Source organism: Prionailurus viverrinus, chromosome D1 (assembly GCF_022837055.1).
Source record: "Prionailurus viverrinus isolate Anna chromosome D1, UM_Priviv_1.0, whole genome shotgun sequence".
Classification (NCBI taxonomy): domain Eukaryota; kingdom Metazoa; phylum Chordata; class Mammalia; order Carnivora; family Felidae; genus Prionailurus; species Prionailurus viverrinus.
In genome coordinates, this window is record NC_062570.1 from 25883329 (window position 1) to 25892876 (window position 9548).

Consider the following 9548-nt stretch of genomic DNA (forward strand, 5'->3'; position numbering starts at 1 on the left):
CCCTGGCCAGGTGGTGATGGGTGGAGTGGTTGAGGCAGAGAGTGGGTGCCTCCGGCTCGCCCACCCTCACCTGGGCTCCACGGGACTGAGAACCGCACACGGTATGACCCTGACCTGGCAGATCCGGGGTGAAGGGTCATCTCAGCTCTGCCAACTTGCTCCTCACGTATCCCAGGCCTGGAGTTCAGGCTAAATTTGTGTGATGGGGAGCCAGATCTATGGTTCCCCAAAGCAGGCAGGTCCATGGACTCCCAGGCTATCTGAAGGGATGCCCAGAGGTGGCCTTGACCTCACTCTGTGCTAACACCACCTGGCCTCACTGCAACCCCCCATGCTCACATGCTCCTCATCACTTGCTCATCCTCTTGCCTCCCTCCCCCTTTTTTTTTTGATTTCTGGAGCCAATAACATTAATAACTCAAGTCTCATTTACAATGACCTCTCTGGAAATTCAGTACTACCTCACAGACAAGCCAGAATCCCATGCAACCATTTAAAGCCCCTCCTTGCCCCCAAGTCCCTCCATATCATTCCTTCCCCCTACTCCCCCACACACCAAAGAGAGAGAAGGAGGGGATATGGAGCATGACTGGCTCAGGGTCGGGGGGGGGCGGTGTCTTCGCTGCTTCTGTGGGTGACTGCTGAGGGCAGAGCCGTGTGGAGCCCGGACTCACAGCCTCTCAGGGGAATGACAAAAAACTACCCACTGTGTGTTCCCAGAAGTCGACCCCTTTCTCAAAGGCAGGGCTGGGTTTCCCTTGCACCCTTCTTGAACAAGCACCACTGTCAAGACCAAGAGAGGCGCCTGGGTTGGATAAGTGTCTTTAGTGTCTGACTCTTGATTTTGGCTCAGGTCATGATCTCATGTGTGTTCGAGCCCTGCATCATGCCCCACGCTGACAGCATGGAGCCTGCTTGGGATTCTCTCTTTCCCAGTCTCTCTCTCTCTCTCTCTCTGCCCCTCCTTCCCCCTTTCTCTCTCTCAAAATAAATATATAAACTTAAAAAAAAAAAAAGAGCAAGAAAGAATGTATCAGTCCACCCTGTTTCTATTTTCAGTTGCCTGCCTTAAAATAAAAAAAAAATCCTCACCTGGATTAATATAGACCATAATGACCTGTTTGATGATACAATATCAGGACCAAAGCTGATCTTACCAAGTATCATAAATACATGAGACTGGGGGTGGGGGACTGAAATATAGCCCCTGTCCTATTATGAATACTGATTGCTGTGAAAAGCAACAAGGCCAGTCTACCTGGAGAGTGCGTGCAGGTGCCCCAGAGTCTCTTGCCTTGGAACCCGTGGTCCTGGGTCAGACCTGAATTCCAACTCCGTGGTTGACTGGTCCGAGACTGAGTGCCTGCTTGTGTTTTTATATGGCCGGTGTCCCCACGTAATTCATTAAACCTGGAAAACAAAAAAGAAAGAAAAGAAGAGTTGAGGAACCGTAAAGATCTTAGAGTTCATCGTGAGTTGTTTATGTTTGCTTGTTTTCCTTCTCTCTCTGTGTCTTTTTCTCTTTTTGTTGTGTAGGTCTTATGACTCTGCTGAATGGTATACCCTCCAGCCAAAGCCACTGTTTTCTGGTTCTTGTCCATCCATATGCCCACCAGACTCCCAATAGCTGTCCCCATTTTCAGTGATGGGTATTGCCACCATTATTTTCGTCCTTCCCCAACCCATGTTGCCAAGTCTCCCCTATGCTGCGCCGGTCAAGACGGAGGAGACAAGAGGAAGACCGCTAGGAATGACAAAGAGATTGACTCCAGGGCTTAGCACTGACCGCGATGCTCGCTGCCGGGCACCCAGAGGGTATGAGGTCGGAGACGTGGGTAGCACTAAGACTGAGAACATCATCGCAAAAGTCCAGTGGGTGGGGTGGGCAAAGCAAAGATGGGGTCCAACAGGCGTCCGGAAGGTTGTGAAGGAGCAGGCCGTAAGGGGGGTATAGGCCTTGGCCTGGACTCTACTCTTTCCACTTGTCGGCAAGAATAAATTAATTTGCTTCTCTGAACCCAAGTGTTCACCATTAAAAAATGGAACTAGGAATACCAGTTTCCCAATGCTGAGGCAGGAATCAGTGTCAGGACACCCAGCAGAGGGTCCAGTACATTAAAAACTTCATAATGTTAGGTCCCTTTGCTTGGAGGGTCGAGGACTCCTGGTGAAGAGGCAGCCAAGGGTTGAGTTGGCATTTGGGGAATAATTTTAATTCCCAGTCTGGATCTGAGCAGGCGGCTGGCTCCAGGACCAGCTCGGAAGTGCCTGTACGAGCTGCACAGGAAATGCTGGGAAGGCCATGCAGTCTTGCCTGGGGGGAGATGCCAGGCCTCGGGTAACATCCTTCTGCCTCCCACGTCTCTGTCCCCACTGGCTCATCTAAAAGGGTCTCCCACCAGAACCTCTAGGAGAGGGTGACAGGGGCTCTGGGCTGCTTTAAAGAGGACTGATGCGGCGTATTTTTGCATACCTGAGACCCAGAAGGAGGAGACGTTGTCTGGCTGGCTGGCTTCTAGGGGAAAATTAACAAAGGAGAGAAAAGGCTGAGGAACAGAAGAAAAAAAACTGGCCATAAATTGATGAAATTGGATTAGACCAATGGAGATGTAATTGTGCCAAACCAATTGAATCCCCTCTGAGGTTAGCATTACCAGATTTCCAGATACAGCAGCAGCTGCAGCATGGGCCTTGGTGATGCGCCTGGCACAATCCTTTCTCTAGAAGCTCTTAGCAGAGGTTCATTGCCCATGACCGTTGCGCTGGGGGTGAAAAGTGTACCTTCCCCCAACCACGTACCAGGACATCACACCTGGGGACAGTCATCTTGGGTTGAGAATTCTCCAAAAAAATTTTCCTAGCACCCTCCTCTTTTCCTTCTCAGCACCTAATACAACCTACGTTACATTTATTTTTCTTAATCGGGGATTTCCTCAGCTCTGTCAATGGTACAACCACCCACTACTTCAAGCAAAGCCTTGATTCAGTCTTGATCCTTTCCCTTTCTGTCATCCCTACACCAGCACGATTCATCAGCCAGCCTCGTCTGCTCTTTTGACAAACCATGTTCAGAACCTGTCTGTCTTCTTCACCCCAACCCTATTGTCCAAACCACGTAAGTTCTTGAGGGGGCTATAGGATCTCTCTGCTATCTCTCCCTCTTCCCCATGATACATTCCCCACCATCAGAGTGAGGTGTTAACGGTGTAAATCAGATCAAGTTACCACCCTGCTAAAGCCTCTCTTGCCTTCCTCTCGTCCTTATGACCTCAAGGCTCTATATGACCCGGACTCTGCCATTCTCCCCAGCACCCCCTCATATCACTGCCACCCCATTCCGCTTTCACTTCTTCCAATCTTGTCACTACAGATGGCATCTTGTTTGTTTCCCTCTTTCCTACATGTTTACCTCCTATCTCGCCTCTGCTAGAACATTCACTCCCAGAGAGCAGCCTGCCTCGTTCTCCTCTGAATCCCCAGCACCTAGATCCATAGTGGGAACCCAAGGACCATTTCTTGAGGGGCACCTGGGTGGCTCAGTTGGTTAAGCATCTGACTTCAGCTCAGGTCATGATCTCACGGTTCGTGAGTTTGAGCCCTGCATCAGGCTCTGTACTGACAGCTCAGAGCCTGGAGCCTCCTTTAGATTCTGTGTCTCCCTCTCTCTCTGCCCCTCCCCTGCTCATGCTCTGTCTCCCTCTCTCTCTCAAAAATAAACAATTTTTTTTTAATTTTTAAATAAATAATAAATTAAAAGAAATATTTCTTAAGTGAGTGAAAGCCTGTGTCTTCCCCTGGCTGAAAGAACAGTCTGAGGACTTGCTCTGATCTGTTCACCACTTTATATCCAAGGCACCCACTGGGCTGTGCATGTAAGAGAGAGAGGGAAAGAGAAGGAAAGAGAAGTTATTTTCCTCCAAGTTGAATCTGAACACATTTTTTATTTTCTCACCCAACTAATGACCAAATAAACATCCAGCGATGGCATGAAAATGACACGTGGTAAATTCATAAACGCCCATGCCGATAGGTAGCAGGGAGATCTCGAATGTTCACAAGCATCGCATGCATTTGTGGGCTTTTGTTCTCTCATCTTTCAAAGTTAAGCTTAGGTTTTCTACAATGTGTAGTGGCACATATATCTCATATATTATGAACTCAATACTGTGCTTGGAAATGTGTATAAGAAATGCATGTGTTTTTGAGAACTCATTTACGGGATTAAAAAAAACTGCCCGTTTTTAGCACCGATTTACTTGGTCATGGGTTTGGAGGTTTTAAGAGTGCAAAAGCAGCTGAACCATGTGCAAAGGCTCAGAGAAGCTGAAGACAATGTGGCCGAAATAGAAAGAGCCATCGGAGTGCAAGCCTGCAGTGAGGCCCTGGGATGATGGTTTCCATTAGCAGGCAAGGGCAGCTGGAAGAAAGGAGAGGGGGTACTCTACTGGCCAAGCAGAAGCACACAGAGAAAAGCCCCTCTCCTTCAGGAATTGTGCAATCTAGGGCTGAGCCCTGAAAGGAAAGATATCCAGAATAGCATTAAATAAGTCAACTATACACCACTGTGTTTCACTATTAGAATGACCCGTTATCTCTCTGGCTACAGCTAGTGTTTGTGGAATGAATGAACTGACGAATGAAGGAGAATGGGAAGGGGCTGTATCTTTTCATGTTATTCAGAGATGAAAAGAGACAAGATGTATAAAAGTAACTGGCAATTAATTAATGTTCCTTGAAGTTTTCTTGCATCTAGTTTAGTCTTGAGGGTAGCTTTTCTTCTAACCCGTGGATCAACATAAACTAACATTTACAGACCTTACTAGGGGTGCCTGGGTGGCTAAGTCAGTTAAGCAGCCGACTCTTGATTTTGGCTCAGGTCATGATCTCAGGGTTGTGAGATGGAGTCCTATGGTGGGCTCTACGCTGGGCGTAGAGCCTACTTGAGATTCTCTCTCTCTCTCTCTCTCTCTCTCCTTCTACAGCTTGTGCACTCTCTCTCTCTCTCTCATTCTCTATCTAAAAACAATAAATAAATAAATAAATAAATAAATAAACAAACAAAGTTTCGTTATGGCCTTACTACGTTCCAGGCCCTCTCCATGCTCACACTTAATAGTTCCACCATCATTATTATTCCAAGTGTGTAGAGGGGAAAACCAAAGATCAGAGAAGCCGAGTTATTAATCCAAGTTCACAGAGCTAGAAAGTTAGAATTCAGCCTACTGTAGTTTCAGCTGGTATATATGTCCCTTGGGTTTAATTACCAGAAGCAGCTCATTAAAATGCATCCGTTCCAATGTGACTTTTTTGGCACAGACAGAAGGCTGGCGGTGTATTTTCTATAAGATCCTCATACCAGCTGGGAAGATAGCCTCTCCTATGTGGTTGGAGGCATGCTGCAGGGTTTGATTTTACTTTGCAGGATTGAGGTCAAAAGGTTGAAGTTACTGCAGGGGAAAGGGAACAACTTTTGCTGACTATCTACCATGTGCCAGAAACTGGTTTTGCAGAAATGCAAAATTTTATTTTATTTTATCCTCACCATGGCCCTGTGAGGTAGATATAATTATTCTGTTTTACAGGAGAGGAGCTGAGGCATAGGGAGGTTTCAAGGAGGCAGAGCTGGGATGAGAGCCCAAGTCTTCTAGATCCTTCTACCACAAGTCCCATAAGATTTGGCCCATTTAATGGATGAATTCCAATGTCCATGGTAAGGGAGGAAAGGCAGAAAGGCAGAGGGGAAAAGGCAGGCTCTCTGTTTCCCTTCTTTCTGTCCTTCTTGCTTGTTCTTCCTTTTATTATTCTTCCTTGTTATCTCTCTGTCAAAAAATATTTATTGAGAGTCTATCACTTACTAGGCTCTGTGCTAGGCACTTGGGATATAGTATTAAAAAGATCGAAATTCAGGGGGGTGGAGAGAGCTGAACAGATAATAAAATAAAAAAGAAACCAAATAAACACAATAATATAGATCATCATGAGGGTTAAGAAAGTCACAGTACCTGCAGGTAACCTTGACAAGTATTGGTAATAGGGAGGGCATGGGCCACCAAAGATGGTGAGGGTAGCAACGCCAAGATGAGAGAGGGAAGGTACTCACTGGGGCCAAGGGTAAGCTCAGAGTCACCCTCCCTCACTCCCTGCAGCAGCACTTGCTGACTCCTTCCCAGGGCATTGCTCAGAGAGTTGTAGAATGTCAGGAGAGTTCTGAAAGGAGGTCCGCCTCCACCCTAGGATGGGCACAGATCAAGCTTCAGTTTTCCCATCTGTCAAATAATAGTAACAGTAATAGCTACCTCCAAGGGCATCATACAGATAAAATGATGTAGAGTTTGGGAAAATCCAGATGGGTGATACAAAAGTGAGTTGGAATTGTAGCAATAGGGAGTTCATTCGGTTAGACATAAGGAAGGACTTTTTGACTGAAAGGGTAATATGATGCTATAGCAGTTTTCCAATGAAGAATCTTACCTATGTTGACAATTTAAAATAGAAGCAATAACTATCTGCCTCAGATAAGCGCCTGACAATCCATAGGTGTAGTGGCATGGAGTGAATAAGTGTGGAAATGAATGCATTTTTAAATATGGATGTGATTTGCAGGAAGAGAAGCACTGAAGAACTCAGAAAGTCTCTCTGCTGTTACTATGTCAGGGATTCCAGAAGATTCTATCGGAAGAAAAGTGGCAGTATCATCAATTGGAATATTGAAAAGTAGCCCGCTGCCACTGCAGGGTTAGGTCCTTGTAGTTCACATCAGCTTGATTGAGGGGCCCGGAGACCCACAGCGTGGAGGTTCTTGCTGCAGGGCCAGGAGCTAGCAGGATACAAGGAGAGTGGAAAAAAGAAACCAGTCTGGAGCTGCTCCAGAAAGTGAGAGGCTCTGAAACCCAGGTGTGATGCCGAGGGAGGTCCATGGAGACCATGTGACCCAGCTCTCCCCTGACCAACTCATGTGACCGGTCGCTCACAACCTGTGCCCCGGTGCAGTAATTTCCCTGAGACATGGGGACCACATCGCTGGCCTTGCCTAGAATACTTTGAAAAGCAAAACTGCACTGTCAACAATGGGATTACTTTTAGTGACTCCAAGGCAAGGAGAATCATCAGCACAGGGGTGAAGCCAGCCTCTTTCTGTTGGGTGTTGTACCTCCTCTCCATCCCCAGCCACGGACAGGGTCTAGAATGGCTCAGCATCTGGTCACTAATCAACAACTAGTGCTGTTTTTACTGTATCTGCATCTGGAAATTAGCCTTTTTGTGGTCTGGCTGTTAGAGTCCCCGTGCCCCGCCTTGCCCGCATGGCTAAGCAGGCAAAGACACATCCACTGCAGGCCAGCTTCCTCCAGACTTTGTTATAGTGAAGTGGCCAGCTGAGGGGACCGAAGAGGTCTGCTTCCTGCAGCAGCACTCGCTGGTAACTGAGGAGGGATGGGGGGGACTGGGTGGGGGCAGGGTGGTTAGAATGGCACCACTAGAGGGGCTGGATCACTTAGAACAGAACTGCCAACATTCAGGAGTGAGGACACCAGAGCCTGGAGCAGCAGGGCCAAGAGTAGGCAGGGAACAGAGGAGGTGAAGAAAACCTTGATCTATTGGCTGCCTGGGGTTTATGGCACCTCTGGGGTCTTTGGGACCTCAGGCAGGAAAAAAGCTACAAGGCCTATTTATCCTGGAGGCCCAGGCAGCCTGAAGAAAGCCTGAATGGGACAGGTAGCCAGAGGTGGCTGTCCCTGGGACACACCTAAACTGTGTGTCATTAGAAACACGTATCTGCTTATCTAAGCCACTAGACAGAGCGGGATCATTGAAGGTACACTTCTGTGGTACAAGGACATAAGACAAGAGTCAGGAGCTCATGTTCCACCCCTTTCTGGGACCTGGGGTTGAGAAGAGACTTCCAAGAGCATATTGGTGAGCAGCCCCTGAACCACTTCCCAAACAGACACAGGTGATTACATATGGATTGTAGTTCCCTCTGAGATCTCTCCCCAACTCTCAACACTGCTACAGCCCAAGCTTCTCCTTGATATCTACTCAAATCCTGAGGCTGAGGTTTGAATCCACCGTCATCATGTCTTCAGTAGGCATGAGAAAACCAGCCCCCTCCTGCACTGGAAAGCAATGTTAGCCCACCACCCCTGGCCAAACTTTTCAAAAGATGACTCATTTCCCATCTTTACTTCCAGGCCACAATGGGCAGACTCCTTGGGAGGAATGGGGCCGCTTCCCGCCCTGAGTCCTGGATCTGTCCACTCACATTGTTCCAGGCGCCAGCCAGGACTGGGCCCACATCCCCCCCTGCACCACACCCCTCCCTACACTGCCAGTAGACACTTAAAGAAGCGTCTTTGTCTGTAGAAATCCAAAACTGCAAATACCACCACAGGCTGGAGACACCCAGCCAAAGGCACACATGTATGAAAAGATGAATAAAAGCCAAGTCCTGTGCACATGTTTCTCTATTTCTCAGCCAGCCTCTTTCTTCGGTGGACTTCCTCTCGTCCGAGTCTTAACAGAGGTGAGCATTTGCGTTGGCTGAAGAAGGAAGCCTTGAGTCTCACACACAATGCCTCAAGACAATGCAAGGGAACATGAAGATCCCCAGACCCTGAAGGGACTCTTGGACGTAGTCTAGGTATGCATTCTTATTAGGGCCTCTCAGGTCTCCTCTTCTTCCCCCCATCTGGGGGGATGGAGTGGCTGGGAGAGGAGACGAGCCTTGTCTCCTCAACCACTCCACCTCTCTCAGGCCACCCTAGAAACAGACTCCGTAAGAGAGCCCCACCAGTTAGAATGTGCCTCATTTCTGCCTATCACTCACACCTGTCCTTCCAGTGAGACCGAAAGTTCTGCACGGTAGGGACTGGGTCTTCACACTTTAGAAAAGCCCAATACAGAAAGCTTCTTTCTAAGGTGACCTTCTGGCCATTCCTGTGACTTATCTCTGAATCCAAGTCAAGCTCTCCATACTGTATGCATAATTCATCAGTGGCCTACCTCCCTAACCAGCAGAATACCTTGATCCCTGAAATGGTCGAATGAGCCATCCAGCACAAGACTGGGATTACTCTTATCTCTCTGAACATAACATCATCGGACTTGATCGCCAAGGGGCCAGATTTCAGGGAGTCTTTTCCTGTGAGAAGGTAGCAACAGTTATTCATAGTTTCCAGACACTGTCGCGCTCCTCAAGGACAAATGGCAGATCTGGATAGAGCCAGAAATCTCCCAAGAATTTAATCAAAGGCAGTGAACCATGAGTCTTCCCCTAGGGGTAGTCACCTGAGAGAGCTTTGGTTGTTCTAAATGCAAAGACAATATTAACCTGTTGCTGCCAATGGGGTCGAGCTGCATATCTGAATCTGCTCCCTGGGGATATGGTGCCACATTGATCCACCCTGCTAAATACAATTCTTGAACTCAGGCAAAGAAACATTGGTGTTTGTGCAATTGTAAGTGAGGGAGGGTGGTGGAGATTGGGAAATTGTAAATAAATGGAAATTTCTGGCTTGCGTTTCACAGAGTATTCAAGAAGAACCTTAGAA